We start from the raw sequence: 14545 nt of genomic DNA, 5'->3' as shown, positions 1-14545 counted from the left end.
TCTCCTCCTCCTCTCCCGACGCCGTGCGCCGTCCCCTGCCGCCACCTCGCCGTCGCCGCCCCGCCCCGACGCCGTCGCCGCCCCGTCCCGCCCTGCCGCCCCGACGGTGCCGCCCCGGCCCGCGACGCCACGACGCCGTCGCCGCCCCGCGCCGCACCTCGCCGTCGCCGTCGCTGTGAGCAACTTTTTATGATTTTTGTTAGATTTTTTAGATTTTTTGTAGTTCAAAGATTTTTTGTTAGATTAGATGTGTAGTAATTTAGATATGTAGTTCATAGTATGTTAATTTAGATTTTGTAATTAATTTGTTCATATTGTGATAGATTTTTTTCTGTTAATAGATTTTTTTGGTGATATTATTGTTGAATATGCATGTTTGGTGATATTATTGTTAATAGATTTTTTGGTGATTTTTATATTGTGTAATTAATTTTGTTCATAGAATTTTAATGTTTTTTTTGTTCATAGTATTTAGAAAAAGGAAAAAATAAGAAGAGAAAGTGTTTAATATAATTAGTTAGAAAAATACTAGTTTATTTTTAGTAAGTACTATTTTATTTTATTTATAGTGAGTGCTTCATATATAGTTGAACTACCTAGTTGATTTAATAAACTAATTTATTTTACTATATATAGAAGTAGTTTGTTTTTAGTAAGTACTACTTTATTTATTTATAGTAAGTTCTTAGTAGTTGAACTAGATAGTTGATTTAATTAATAAAACTACTTTATTTAACTATATAAAGAAGTAGTTCCCGCATCGACGTCAGCGATGCCTATCCCGCATCCTCGTCGTCGTCGACTCGGCGGTGGAGGCCTGCTTGCTCAGGGCCATGTTCGGGACTGGGCTCCGCCGGGCTGGTATTGGGAGGTGCTACCTTCCGGGGGACGTAGGTTGGTGAGGAGGCAGCCCGTTGTTGACCCGATCCTTGTTTGGTGGTGGTCGCGTGGGCCAGTGACTGTGTTGAGGCTTCCGGACACCGCGGAGGTGGTACGTCACCGTGTCAGCGAGGAGGACGAGCACATCTGTCGCTACATGATTGCATTGGAGGGTAGGTTTGACAATACCTGGCAGGTTCTTCAGGGATCTCACTGGAGCTATGATCCTGTGACGGTTCCTTATCTTTGGATGTCCACCGCCCGCGACGATACCCGTCGGGCGCTACGGTTCTAGTTGTATTAGTGATGCTATATTAGTGATAATATTCGACGATGTACGGACACTAAGAGATGATGTACTTTTGCTTATAATTATTGAATGCATGCTAATTCGAATACTACTTTATTTTATGATTTGGTTTTGCTTATTTTATAATTTGGTTTTGCTTATTGAATGCTCATATTGGATAAGTTCTCCTTCATTCCCGTGTGCTAGACAATTTGGTGTAATAATGCACTCGGGAATGAAAGTAGGAGCTACGTACATCACCGATATATAGTCAACCCGTGATTAATAATAATGATCTAGTTTAATATTTGAATTATGAACATAGGCCAGAAATGTCGTATTCGGACGACGAAAACCGCCCGGGGGAGTGCGACTGGTGCCACGACGACTGAGGTATGTGCGACAGGTTCATTGAGCTTGACGAAGATCGGCGCTTCAACATTAAGCTCGAGGAGACCTTCGATGTTCATACGGTACGCAACGACGACAATAGTTTTTTTTCGTAATTAAGCACGACTTCAACTATTTTAACGTGTATTTTTCATCTTTTCCAATTCGACTAGCTTATCCCATGCTTTGCAAGATGCTATGTCTTGGAGAGGATGGGTTTTGAAGACCATGAAAGTATGGAAACCAAAAAAATTATCCTAAGTACCCATCATGGTGTGGATTTTCAAGTAAAGCTATGCAATGCTCAGAGTGTAACCCATTTTGGTTGCAAAAATTGAGAAGCACTTTGCAAGATGTATGGTTTTGATGAGGGTATGCTTGTCACCATGGATCTTGGTGATCCTACAATCGAGCAAGAGAGACCTTCGATTTGCGTCCTTGTGGATACACCTCCAATTCTTCCCCCATGTGAGCTTAACATAGTTATTAAGTAATTTATATTGTTTATTTCAAAATAGTTGACAACTTATTTCCATTGACAACTTATTTTCATTCTTCAAAGAATGTGCGGAAGATGGTAGACAGAATCTACTACACCGAAGGCTCCGAATTAACTTATCAGGAGAAAAATCATCTGGTCGCATTTTGTACTGATCTTGAGAATTACAATATCTACAATCAAACTCCTCAACATTATGGTCAATACGTGCCACTAGTGCACGTGTTGAACTACGGTAACTACCATGGAGATACCCTGGTATGATTTTTTACTATACGACATCCGTGCATCTTTTTGCACACTTCTAAAACTAGTACATAACTACGAAGTTATTACTATGTTTTTCAACAAATAATCCCGAATTATTGTGTGCCTCATCTGATGTATACGCACGGTACCCTTCATGTTTTGAACATATAACCAGGTCTTCCTACGAATCTCAACTGTCCATACCGGGTTTCTAAAAAAAGTGGAGACATGACAATCAAAGAATGGAAAAAAATGTATGGACAGTCGTGAGGAGACAGGATGATCGCCATTCTTCATAATGGAGAGTTAGGGTCTATATTGTTTTATGCTATTTTACCTTAAGGGTGTTTAGGTCCTACCTGATACTGATGATCATGTGCTAAGAACAATTATTTAGGGTTGGGTTCGATGACTATGAGGATGATGATCGTATGACTTACTATTAATAACGAGTAGAAGTTGTATGATGATGCATAATTAGTAGCAGGACTAGCTTGTTATTATATATGATGATGTATGATGCGAGCATGCATGAGTTATTATATCAGCGGGTGAAATGAACATATATAGCAGCAGCGTTTGTAAACCAAGGACGAAGATATAAGAGAGGACACTTCTCTCTATTAGCTAGCTAATAACAACCTAAAAATAACCCCCAAAACCCCTAAAGCAGCCACTTTTATAAAAAAAAACATGGACTTTTGGTCCCGATTGGTGCCACCAACGGGGACCAAAGCCCCCCTGACTGGGCTCGGCGCACAGGCCACGTGGAGGCACATTGGTCCCGGTTCGTGTTTGAACCGGGACTAATGGGTGGAGGTATTAGTAACGACCCATTAGTCCCGGTTCATGAACCAGGACTAAAGACCCTTACAAACCGGGACTAATAGGTGTTTTTCTACTAGTGCATGTTCATGCTTGAAGTTGATTCAAAACCAACATGGCCTCCACAATATTTATGCTCATGTTGTTTTATATCCTACTCATGCTCGTATTCAGTGTTAATTATCCTCAATGCATGATTATGTCCGTTTTCGCTCTCTGGTTGGCTGCTTCTCAATCTAGTTGCTAACATTCGCCTGCACTAAGCAGGAATACTTCTTGGGCATATAAATCCTTAAACCGTAAATTGTTCCAGATGAGTCCACTATATCTACCTATATGCAGTATTACTTTGTCGTTCCATGTAAATTTGTTTGTGCCACGTCTAAACATTAAAATATTTATTTGTTTTGTGTGCTTGTACCATTTATGGCACGACAGTGGGTGGTCATTATCTTCCATGCTAAGTGGGTTATTCTCATGATGGGTGTTTATTCGTTTGTCATTGCACGAGTCAGGCTCGTAATCGTGATGACCAGTCCTATAAACAAAATGAAAAAAATGAAAAAAAACTCCACCAGAAAGTTGTTGGTATGGAGGGCACCCGAGGATTATGCTAGCCATGTCTTGTCGCTGTTGGCTGATGGGGAGTAAACTCTAACTTTCCGGTTGGGAACCGTTGATCATGTGTTTCGCATGGAAACTATTGAAAACTCTTGGTCTTAGCGATGATAGGAAAAGCATACCTCCCAAATTTATATTCGTCTCTGCTTTAAGCTTTGAGCTCTAGCACCTCTGTAAATCCCTGCATCTCTCTACAAAGGACCTATCTATTTAGTTTTATGTTTTTTAATTTTATTCTTAAGTCAACACCTTCTTATTCAAGCACTATTGTCATTCTTATGCATTGATTATAGTTAATGTTGAGTGTGACATGACTGGATCTTTTTTACCACGAATTACAATGTTTAGTCGCTGCTTGAACTTCGGAGGTGCTCTGCATTTATGTTTTTCGGTCTCAGAAAGGGCTAGCGAGATACCATATTATCATATTATATCATGATTACTTGACTAATTGCATCAGAGATATATTATTATTGCTCACATGTTGGTTATGTCATTGACATGAGTAAATGTGAGACCTAATGTTATCACGCAGATGGTTAGTTTATAATCTTTGCTAAAAACATGAACATTAGTTAAGCATACATACAATAACAAGAACAAAATAGCATGATTTTTTTTCTTTATCACTTTGAGTTGGTTAACTGAATCGCTTGAGGACAAGCAATGATATAAGCTTGGGAGTTGATACGTGCCACAAGTATCTGATTTTTGAAGCACCTTTTTCTCTTGTTTTGGACTATATTTTGCATGATTTGAATCGAACTAACCAGGAGTGACGTTGTTTTCAACAGAATTGCCACGATGTTGTTTTTGTGTAGAAATAAAAGTTCTCGGATTGGGCTGAAAAATTTACGGAGAATATTTTCTGAATATTTAAAATATTAGCGAAGAGAATTAACATAGGGAGGGCACCAGGGCGCCATAAGCCCAGGGGACACGCCCAATAGGCTTGTGGGCCCCTGGCAGCTTCGACAACTCTAACTCCAACTCCATACGTACTTATTCGTCCAGGAAAAATCAGAGTGAAAGAACCATCGTGTTTTACGATACGGAGCCACCACCACCTACTATTCTTTATCGAGAGGGATGATCTAGAGTTTGTTTGTGGCTCCGGAGGGTGGAATTCATCGGCGTTGTCATTATCAACCCTTCTCCATCACCAATTTGATGATGCACACCACCGGGAGTGAGTAATTTTTTCGTAGGCTTGCTGGACGGTGATGGGTTGGATGAGATTTATCATGTAATCGAGTTAATTTGTTTGGGCTTTAACCCCTAGTATCCACTATGTTCTGAGATTGATGTTGCTATGACTTTGTTGTATGCTTAATGCTTGTTACTAGGGCCCGAGTGTCATGATTTCTTATCTAAGCCCTTTATGTTTTCGTGAATATATTTGATTCTTAATCATATCTTGCAAGTTATATGTACCTATTACGTGCTATGATCCGCATACCCCAAACTAACAATAGTTGGGATTCTTTCCTGTGATTACCGTAGTTTGAGGAGTTCATGTATTCATATATGTTAATGCTTTGTCCCGTTTCTCTATTAAAGGAGGCCTTAATATCCCTTAGTTTCCTTAAGGACCCTGCTGCCATGGGAGGGTAGGACAAAAATGTCATGCAAGTTCTTGTTATAAGCATTTATGACTATATATGGAATACTCCCTCCATCCCAAAATTCTCGTCTTAGATTTGTCTAAATACGAATGTATCAAGTCACGTTTTATTATTAGATACATCTGTATCTAGACAAATTTAAGACAAGAATTTTGGGGCGGAGGGAGTACGTGCCAACATTACATTGACGAATTGGAGCTATGTATATCGCTCTAGATTGTGACTGTGACATGATGAATTCTATCCAAAACAATTGTCCATCACTGATCTAATGCCTACGTATTTCATATATTGTTCTTTGCTAAGTTACTTTCGTTGTTGCTGCTATTACAATCACTAATGATTTTTCCTCATCTAATGATTTTTCCTCATCTAATGATAAGCGGTGTCGCAAATAATAAGCATGCTCACCTAATGATTTTTCCTCAACTAAGCTAGTTGGGGTTTCAGCACGAGAACGTAGGGATCGAAGATGATCCAAGTGGATAGCTTCACCAATATGACCGATTTTGGGTGGTTCTTCAACCATTGGTTTGGTAGGTACAACTAATTTTTTTGGTATTTACTTTTCCTAACTAAAGATAGAAAACAAGAACACAAAATAAAAACTATTTAGTGATAAAGCAAACAAGAACACACGAGAATATTAACCCCATGAAATTGCTTCCCGGCCATGGCGTCAGAAAAAGGTCTTGATAACCACAAGTGTAGGGGATCAATTGTAGCCTCTTTCGATAGGTAAGAGTGTCGAACCCAATGAGGAGCTAAAGGTAGAACAAATATTTCCTCATGTTCTATCGACCATCGATACAACTCTACACACACTTAACGCTTGCTTTACCTAGAGCAAGTATGAAACTAGAAGTACTTTATAGGTGTAGTAGGATGGGATTGCAAGATAATAAAGAACACATAAATAAAAGCCAGGGGTTGTTCTAATAAACTTACAATTAAGTTATTATAGCGAGTGTGTAAAAGTGGTGGTAGGACTTGCGGAATTGTCCCTAAGCAATTGACTACATTACTAGACCGATAGCAGGTTTTTATGTGGGAGAGGCCACTGCTAGCAAGTCACCCCTTAGTTGGAATTCTATGCACTTATGATTGGAACTATTAGAAAGAATCCGCAACTACTAATGTTCATTAAGGTAAAACTCAACCATAGCATTAAGATATATTGGTCCCCCTTCAATCCCGTATGCATCAATTTCTATGTTAGGAAGAAGCTTTTGTCACTCTTGCCCTCCAATCCATAGTCCTATCAACATACAACTAACCCTATGGTGTGATCCACATGCACGCTCATATGATGGACACCGAAGTATAGCAACATAACCACAAGCAAATTAAACCAATCATAGATTTTCACCAATCACCGATAGGACAATAAAAATCTACTCAAGCATCATAGGATGGAAACATATCATTAGATAATACTATAAAGCATAAAGCACCATGTTCAAGTAGATGGTACAGCGAGTTGCGGGAGAGAGGACCGCTAAATATAGATGAGGCAAGGTGATGAAGATGTTGGTGAAGATGACAGAGTTGTTGGAGTGGATCGTCGTCACATGATGATTTCCCTGGGGGTGCTCCGCCGCCACAGGGAGAGAGGGGGAGAGAGCCCCATCCTTATTTTCCTTCCTTGACCTCCCCCTGGATGGGAGGAGGGTTTCCGCTCTGGTCCTTGTCCTCAATAGTGGCAGAGGGGCGAGAGCCCCTCCTATATTGGATCTCTCTCTCTCTCTCTCTCTCTCTCTCTCTCTCTCTCTCTCTCTCTCTCTCTCTCTCTCTCTCTCTCTCTCTCTTGTGTCGTGACCCTTAATCTGGCCTTTTACCGTTTCTTAAATATTCGGAGATACGTAACTTCGATTGGGCTGAAATTTTAACACGATTTTAATACGGATATAAGATTCCTTGCGGCCGTAGTACAACTCCAACTGACCTACAGGGTGGACACAATCTTGTTGGCCGCGCATACCCCCCTGGGGCGTGCCCTCTGATCTTGTGGTCCCCTCGGGCGTCGTCCTGCATTGATTCTGCTTCCCAAAAATCACATATATTCAATAAAAAAATCTCCGTATATTTTTTATCGCGTTTGGACTTCGTTTGATATGGATATTCTGCGAAACAAAAAATACGCAAGAAACAAGAACTGACACTTGGCACTGGATCAATATGTTAGTCCAAGAAAACCATATAAATTGTTGCGAAAAGTATGTAATAGTTGTAGATATTTGCATGAAACAATTCAAAATTATAGATACAACGGAGCCGTATCATCTACTCATTTGAATAATATGTTTGCAGATTCCAGCTTAATCCACGACACACTTGCACTATTATTATTATCACATCATTCGATCATGCAAGTGAAAGGCAATAATGACGATGATTGATGAAATGATTGCGGTAAAGGAAAGCTGGTATGAACTCTTCTTGTTTTTGCTTTTGTAAATATGTTTAGCTCATCGTTCTTGATTCATCTTATTATGAGTAAACATGTTTATGCTGACAATTAGAGATTATGGTTATGCATGGCATGTTTAAACAACTATGAGTAGATAATGATTTTACTTAAGTGTAAACATGCATTAAAAAGGTTATGATTTAGTATGGTAGAATGGTATCTCCCTCTGGATGATTCGAGTGGCCGACGTGGCACATGTTCATGCTTGTAATTGATTCGAAACCAACATAGCCTCCACAATATTTATGCTCATATTGTTTTATATCCTACTCATGCTCGTATTCAATGTTAATTATCCTCAATGCATGATTATGTCCGTTTTCACTCTCTGGTTGGCTGCTTCTCAATCTAGTTGCTAGCATTCGCCTGCACTAAGCAGGAATACTGCTTGGGCATCCAAATCCTTAAACCATAAGTTGTTACAGATGAGTCCACGATATCTACCTATATGCAGTATTACTTTGTCGTTCCATGTAAATTTCTTTGTGCCACGTCTAAACATTAAAATAATTATTTGTGTTGTGTGCTTGTACCGTATATGGGAGACAGTGGGTGGTCATTATCTTCCATGCTAAGTGGGTTATTCTCATGATGGGTGTTTATTCGTTTGTCATTGCACGAGTCAGGCTCGTAATCGTGATGCCCAGTCCTATAAACAAAATGAAAAAAATGAAAAAAAAACTCCACCGGAAAGTTGTTGGTATGGAGGGCACCCGAGGATTATGCCAGCCATGTCTTGTCGCTGTTGGCTGAGGGGGAATAACCTCTAACTTTCCGGTTGGGAACCGTCGATCATGTGTTTAGCATGGAAACTATTGAAAACTATTGGTCTTAGCGATGATAGGAAAAGCATACCTTCCAAATTTATATTCATCTCTGCTTTAAGCTTTGAGCTCTAGCACCTCTGTAAATCCCTGCATCTCTCTACAAAGGACCTATCTATTTAGTTTTATGTTTTTTTCTTTTATTCTTAAGTCAACACCTTCTTATTCAAGCACTATTGTCATTCTTATGCATTGATTATAGTTAATGTTGAGTGTGACATGACTGGATCTTTTTTACCACGAATTACAATGTTTAGTCGCTGCTTGAACTTCGGAGGTGCTCTGTATTTATGTTTTTTGGTCTCAGAAAGGGCTAGCGAGATACCATGTTATCATATTATATCATGATTATTTGACTAATTGCATCCGAGATATATTATTATTGCTCACATGTTGGTTATGTCATTGACATGAGTAAATGTGAGACCTAATGTTATCACGCAGATGGTTAGTTTATAATCTTTGCTGAAAACTTGAACATTAGTTAAGCATACATACAACAACAAGAACAAAATAGCATGATTTTTTTTCTTTATCACTTTGAGTTGGTTAACTGAATTGCTAGAGGACAAGCAATGATATAAGCTTGGGAGTTGATACGTGCCAAAAGTATCTGATTTTTGAAACACCTTTTGCTCTTGTTTTGGACTATATTTTGCATGATTTGAATCGAACTAACCAGGAGTGACGTTGTTTTCAACAGAATTGCCACGATGTTGTTTTTGTGCAGAAATAAAAGTTCTCGGATTGGGCTAAAAAATTGACAGAGAATATTTTCTGAATATTTAAAATATTAGCGAAGATAATTAACATAGGGAGGGCACCACGGCGCCATAAGCCCAGGGGACACGCCCAACAGGCTTGTGGGCCCCTGGCAGCTTCAACAACTCTAACTCCAACTCCATATGTACTTATTCGTCCAGGAAAAATCAGAGAGAAAGAACCATCGTGTTTTACGATACGGAGCCACCAGCACCTACTATTCTTTATCGAGAGGGATGATCTGGAGTCTGTTTGTGGCTCCGGAGGGTGGAATTCATCGGTGTTGTTATCATCAACCCTTCTCCATCACCAATTTGATGATGCTCACCACCGGGTGTGAGTAATTTTTTCGTAGGCTTGCTAGACGGTGATGGGTTGGATGAGATTTATCATGTAATCGAGTTAATTTGTTTGGGCTTTAACCCCTAGTATCCACTATGTTCTGAGATTGATGTTGCTATGACTTTGTTGTATGCTTAATGCTTGTTACTAGGACCCGAGTGTGATGATTTCCTATCTAAGCCCTTTATGTTTTCGTGAATATATTTGATTCTTAATCATATCTTGCAAGTTATATGTACCTATTACGTGCTATGATCCGCATACCCCAAACTAACAATAGTTGGGATTCTTTCCTGTGATTACCATAGTTTGAGGAGTTCACGTATTCATTATATGTTAATGCTTTGTCCCGTTTCTCTATTAAAGGAGGCCTTAATATCCCTTAGTTTTCTTAAGGAACCTGCTGCCATGGGAGGGTAGGACAAAAATGTCATGCAAGTTCTTGTTATAAGCATGTATGACTATATATGGAATACTCCCTCCATCCCAAAATTCTCGTCTTAGATTTTTCTAAATACGAATGTGTCAAGTCACGTTTTATTATTAGATACATCCGTATCTAGACAAATTTATGACAAGAATTTTGGGACGGAGGGAGTACATGCCAACATTACATTGATGAATGTGTATATCACTCTAGATTGTGACTGTTACATGATGAATTCCATCCAAAACAATTATCCATCACTGATCTAATGCCTACGTATTTCATATATTGTTCTTTGCTAAGTTACTTTCGTTGTTGCTGCTATTACAATCACTAAAAAAACTGCTATCGTTACCAGTATTGTTACTGATGTTACTCTCACCACTGCTATTAAATTATTATACTACTGTGCTACTGATCATTCTGTTGCAGATATTTAGTTCTCCAGGTGTGGTTGAATTGACAATTTAACTGCTAATACTTGCGAATATTCTTTGGCTCCCCTTGTGTCGAATCGAGAAATTTGGGTTGAATACTTTACCCTCGAAAACTGCTGCAATCCCCTATACTTGTGGGTTATCAACATTCATTACTTTCTATGCTTTATCTTCACCATATTGTCTGTATTTTAGTAGTTATATTGCTAGATAATCCAGCAATTATATAATAATTAACATTGCTAGATAGCTATTCCATGCCATGATAGATAATATTGCTCTACTAATTAATGCATGCCTGAATGCCATGGAATGCTTTGCTTGGTGTATATGTTATATAGTTTGCTTGCGAGTACATTCAAAAGCACTCACCGGCTTTTTACACGGCCAAGTTCACCTCAGGATCCGTCTCCCATTAGAGAGGTGCCGGAGCGTTCATGAGTTAGAAGAGTAAACCAGTTAGATCCCCATGGATTGGAACCGCTCCAAGTCCATGTTGCCTTTCATAGTGCTTTTCTGCTGCCCCCGTCATTGTAAGAACCATTTGAAGTTATATTTATTCAAGCCACAATGGCTATGCAAATCCTTCTTGTTGATGTGCTTGTGTTCTTGATACGTGTTGTAAACACGCACGCCAGAGTGATTTGCAAGGCTGGTCTATGCTACGACCGTCTGGTTACAGTTCTATTCAGGCGGGGTGCCACACCAAAGCATATTTCTACATTTATTTATATTGTTTATGATATAAAAGATGCATCGATGCGAAGCTTCATTATTAAATTAGGACACCTGATTGGTGCTCGGATTTTGTTGTGAGAACATGTGCATATGTCAAGTATATGCAATATATCATATATGATGCCTGATTATATTTGTTTTTTTTCAATTTTTCATGATTTAAGGAAAATGCTAAATGGAGCTTAGCTTCGCTATAGCTCCCCCAAAGATTTTCATACTTCTTGCCAAGCCGCCGCTAAATGGTGTAGCCCGCTATTTAAAAAATAGATATTATATGTAGTTGATGCCCAGACAACGCAAACAATGTCCATTACGAGAGGAATTGAATTGGCAAATGAATTGGGTCCTCACTGTATCATTGTTCAATCAGATTGTTTGCAAGTTATTGAAACCCTCTAGGTGGGAGATTTCTCTCCAACGGGCCGCCCCTCCATCTTATGAGGATATTTATGTCTAGGCTTCATCTTTCAACACAGGAAAATTTATCCTCTATAATAGGGATGCCAATTGTGTCGTGTATTTCTTGAGACATGGTGCTCCGGTCTAAGTGAGGGGTGATGAACCGGAGCCGTCGCTGGTGTCTACAGATGTACGGTTGGATCATGGTCGGTGTGGCTGTTGTTCGGTGACGATTGGCTAAAATTGCATGGAGCGGCTGGCGAAAAGTAAATAACCAAAACGAGTGCACATACGATGATGAGTCTGTTGTTTGAGGTGGTGGAGCCGATGACTTTACGAGAGAGGGGAAAGAAGGTGGGCAGAAAAGGGGCAGGGTTCACGGAAATGTATTCAAAGCATGTGTAGAAGATGGATCCATGATGAGGGAGAGGAGATGAAATGGAGAAGTTGTGGTGTGGTCATCGACTAATTGAGAGGGCATGTGGACACAAGGGATGTGTGTAGCCAATTTATAGAGCATGCATGATGAGATGGCAACAACAACAACTGTTGACTGTGGCTGGGCGGGTGCATTGGGTTTTTATTTCAAAAGTGTCATGTACATACATGATGCCACGACTACCGACCAAATATCAGTGAATTTTACTTCGAAAGTACCAGAGATAGTATTACTGAGGGTACATGTTGCTTGGTACTCTAACAACCAATCGATTCCACTCCTATTTAAGACAGTGGAGAGCAAGCGCTTTTCTCTTCGCCACAACACCGCACACCTCGCGGTCATTATTCTCTCAATGGTTACAGATGCTAGCCTCTTTTTCTTAGCAGGACGGGCTTTCTACACTAAGTATGTTTGAGAGGCAACAAGAACTTCAAGTGCGAGTGTCGTAGTGCATTGATAGCTGCACGCTTGCCAGCCACTTGTATCTGAGATGGTAAATGTTCGTAGCTGACTGACCGGCTTTACTGTTAAAAATACGCCATATACATTAGGGGGCATACCCATTGCTTTCTCATGTTTCATTCTTAGGTCAGCTGTAGCCGATCCCTTATAATCTGTTAGACGAGTAAAACTCCAGTTTTACTCCTCTGACCGGACCTAGCCAAACCACTAAAGCCATTCAAGGAGAATAATTTTTCCTTTGTTGTTTATCCCGCGCCTATATTTACACCACCGGTAGGCGACGGAGCGAAAATCCCCACCCTTCTCTCTGCCGCTCTGCCTCTCCTCCCCCATCCACGCCACCGGCCACCTCCTGATGTTTCCCACCACCCCTCCAACCAATGGCCGGATCCCGTGGCTGCGGATCCCTGCTGCTCATCGCGAAGTGGATCCGCGCCGCCACGAGACCGCGCATCCTCAAGCAGCGCTCGTCATGCAGATGCGGCCCATCCCACCGGCTCTATGACTTTCGCGACCTCTCTCCAATGTGGCAACCCCAGAGAAGTACCTCAACGTCCGATAGCGGGTGTGGGGGCCGTGGGTGGTGGAGATAACCGGCTGCGACACCCACACAAAGCATTGGCTCGACTCCTTCCACACGGCCGAGCTCGCTGACCTCGGGTACGACCGGGAGCAGGTCCGGCTGCATCGTGCTGCTGCCCGCCTCAACTTCCTATGAGGCGAGGGCCAGTCGAGCTTGAACCAACACCGCCGGGGGTGGTGTCTACGCCAGTTTACATGGGCTCGCACCACCAACAACCTTATCTCATCGTCCTCGTTTGCTTCCTTTTTCACCCGACACCATGCGTTGTCCTGGACTTCGAGCTGAGCCCCGGCGGCCATGGGCCCGCGCTTTTCCACACCGGCAAGCGGACAACCGCTCACCATGGCGATGCCATGGCCACGCGCCACCCATTCCCGTTGCCCTCCTCGGCATGTGATGCCATCGCCAGGGCTACCTCCCCCCTCCCCCCCGGTCGTCCACCTTGCTATGGTGATGCCATGGTCGTGCTGCAAGCTCAGGCCGCCATGCTGCAACCGGCGACCTTGTGGGGACTAGATGGGACACTCTTTTTTTTGCAAGTTGAGAGGTGTGTGCTGGAACACTTCCACATAAAAAAGCTTCAACCGGCATCGCAAAAAACTTCAACCACAACGACGGGAAAGCTACAGCACGATGGCGAAGCTCCGGCCTGGGCGTCGACAAAAGATTCAAGCAGCAACGAGAAAAGCTTCAACCGACTAGTGAAGGTGTTGGAACCAGTGTTTTCGGAATGTTTGAACCAGCAATGGTTACCATGGCGAAGCTATAACTACGAGGATTGCTAGCATGGTGAGAGCTACAACGGCACTACAGGGAGCTGTAACCAGCTTCGCGAAGAGCTACAACCAGCAGCGCATGCTGCTACGACCAACGGATGGTGGAAGGGGAGAGAGGTATTATTACTGGAACCATGTGTCAGTTTTGCTTCAACCAGCAGCGTTTTTTGCTGGAACCAGCGATGGGACCAGCACGATGGGGGAGCTGCATCGTCGAGGTTTGCTGCAACCGGCAATCCAGATAGCTATATCCGGCATTTTTTCTGCTACAACTGTCGATTTCACCAGAACAACAAAAGATTTCTGCGACCACCCTGAAGGCGATAGGGTAGACATCAGTGATGATGCTGGGACCGCCTGGCGGCTGCGTTTGCTTGAATTCACGGTCCTCGCCTGTGACCATGGCGTGGGTGATTTTTGCTCCAACCAGAGCCAGTGGAGAGGGGAGATGCGACAGGAGGGAGGCGACCACTGGAGGAGATGAGCACGCGTGGCATTGTTGGCCG

Source organism: Triticum dicoccoides, chromosome 5B (assembly GCF_002162155.2).
Source record: "Triticum dicoccoides isolate Atlit2015 ecotype Zavitan chromosome 5B, WEW_v2.0, whole genome shotgun sequence".
Lineage (NCBI taxonomy): Eukaryota > Viridiplantae > Streptophyta > Magnoliopsida > Poales > Poaceae > Triticum > Triticum dicoccoides.
Note: the sequence above shows the minus strand (reverse complement) of the source record.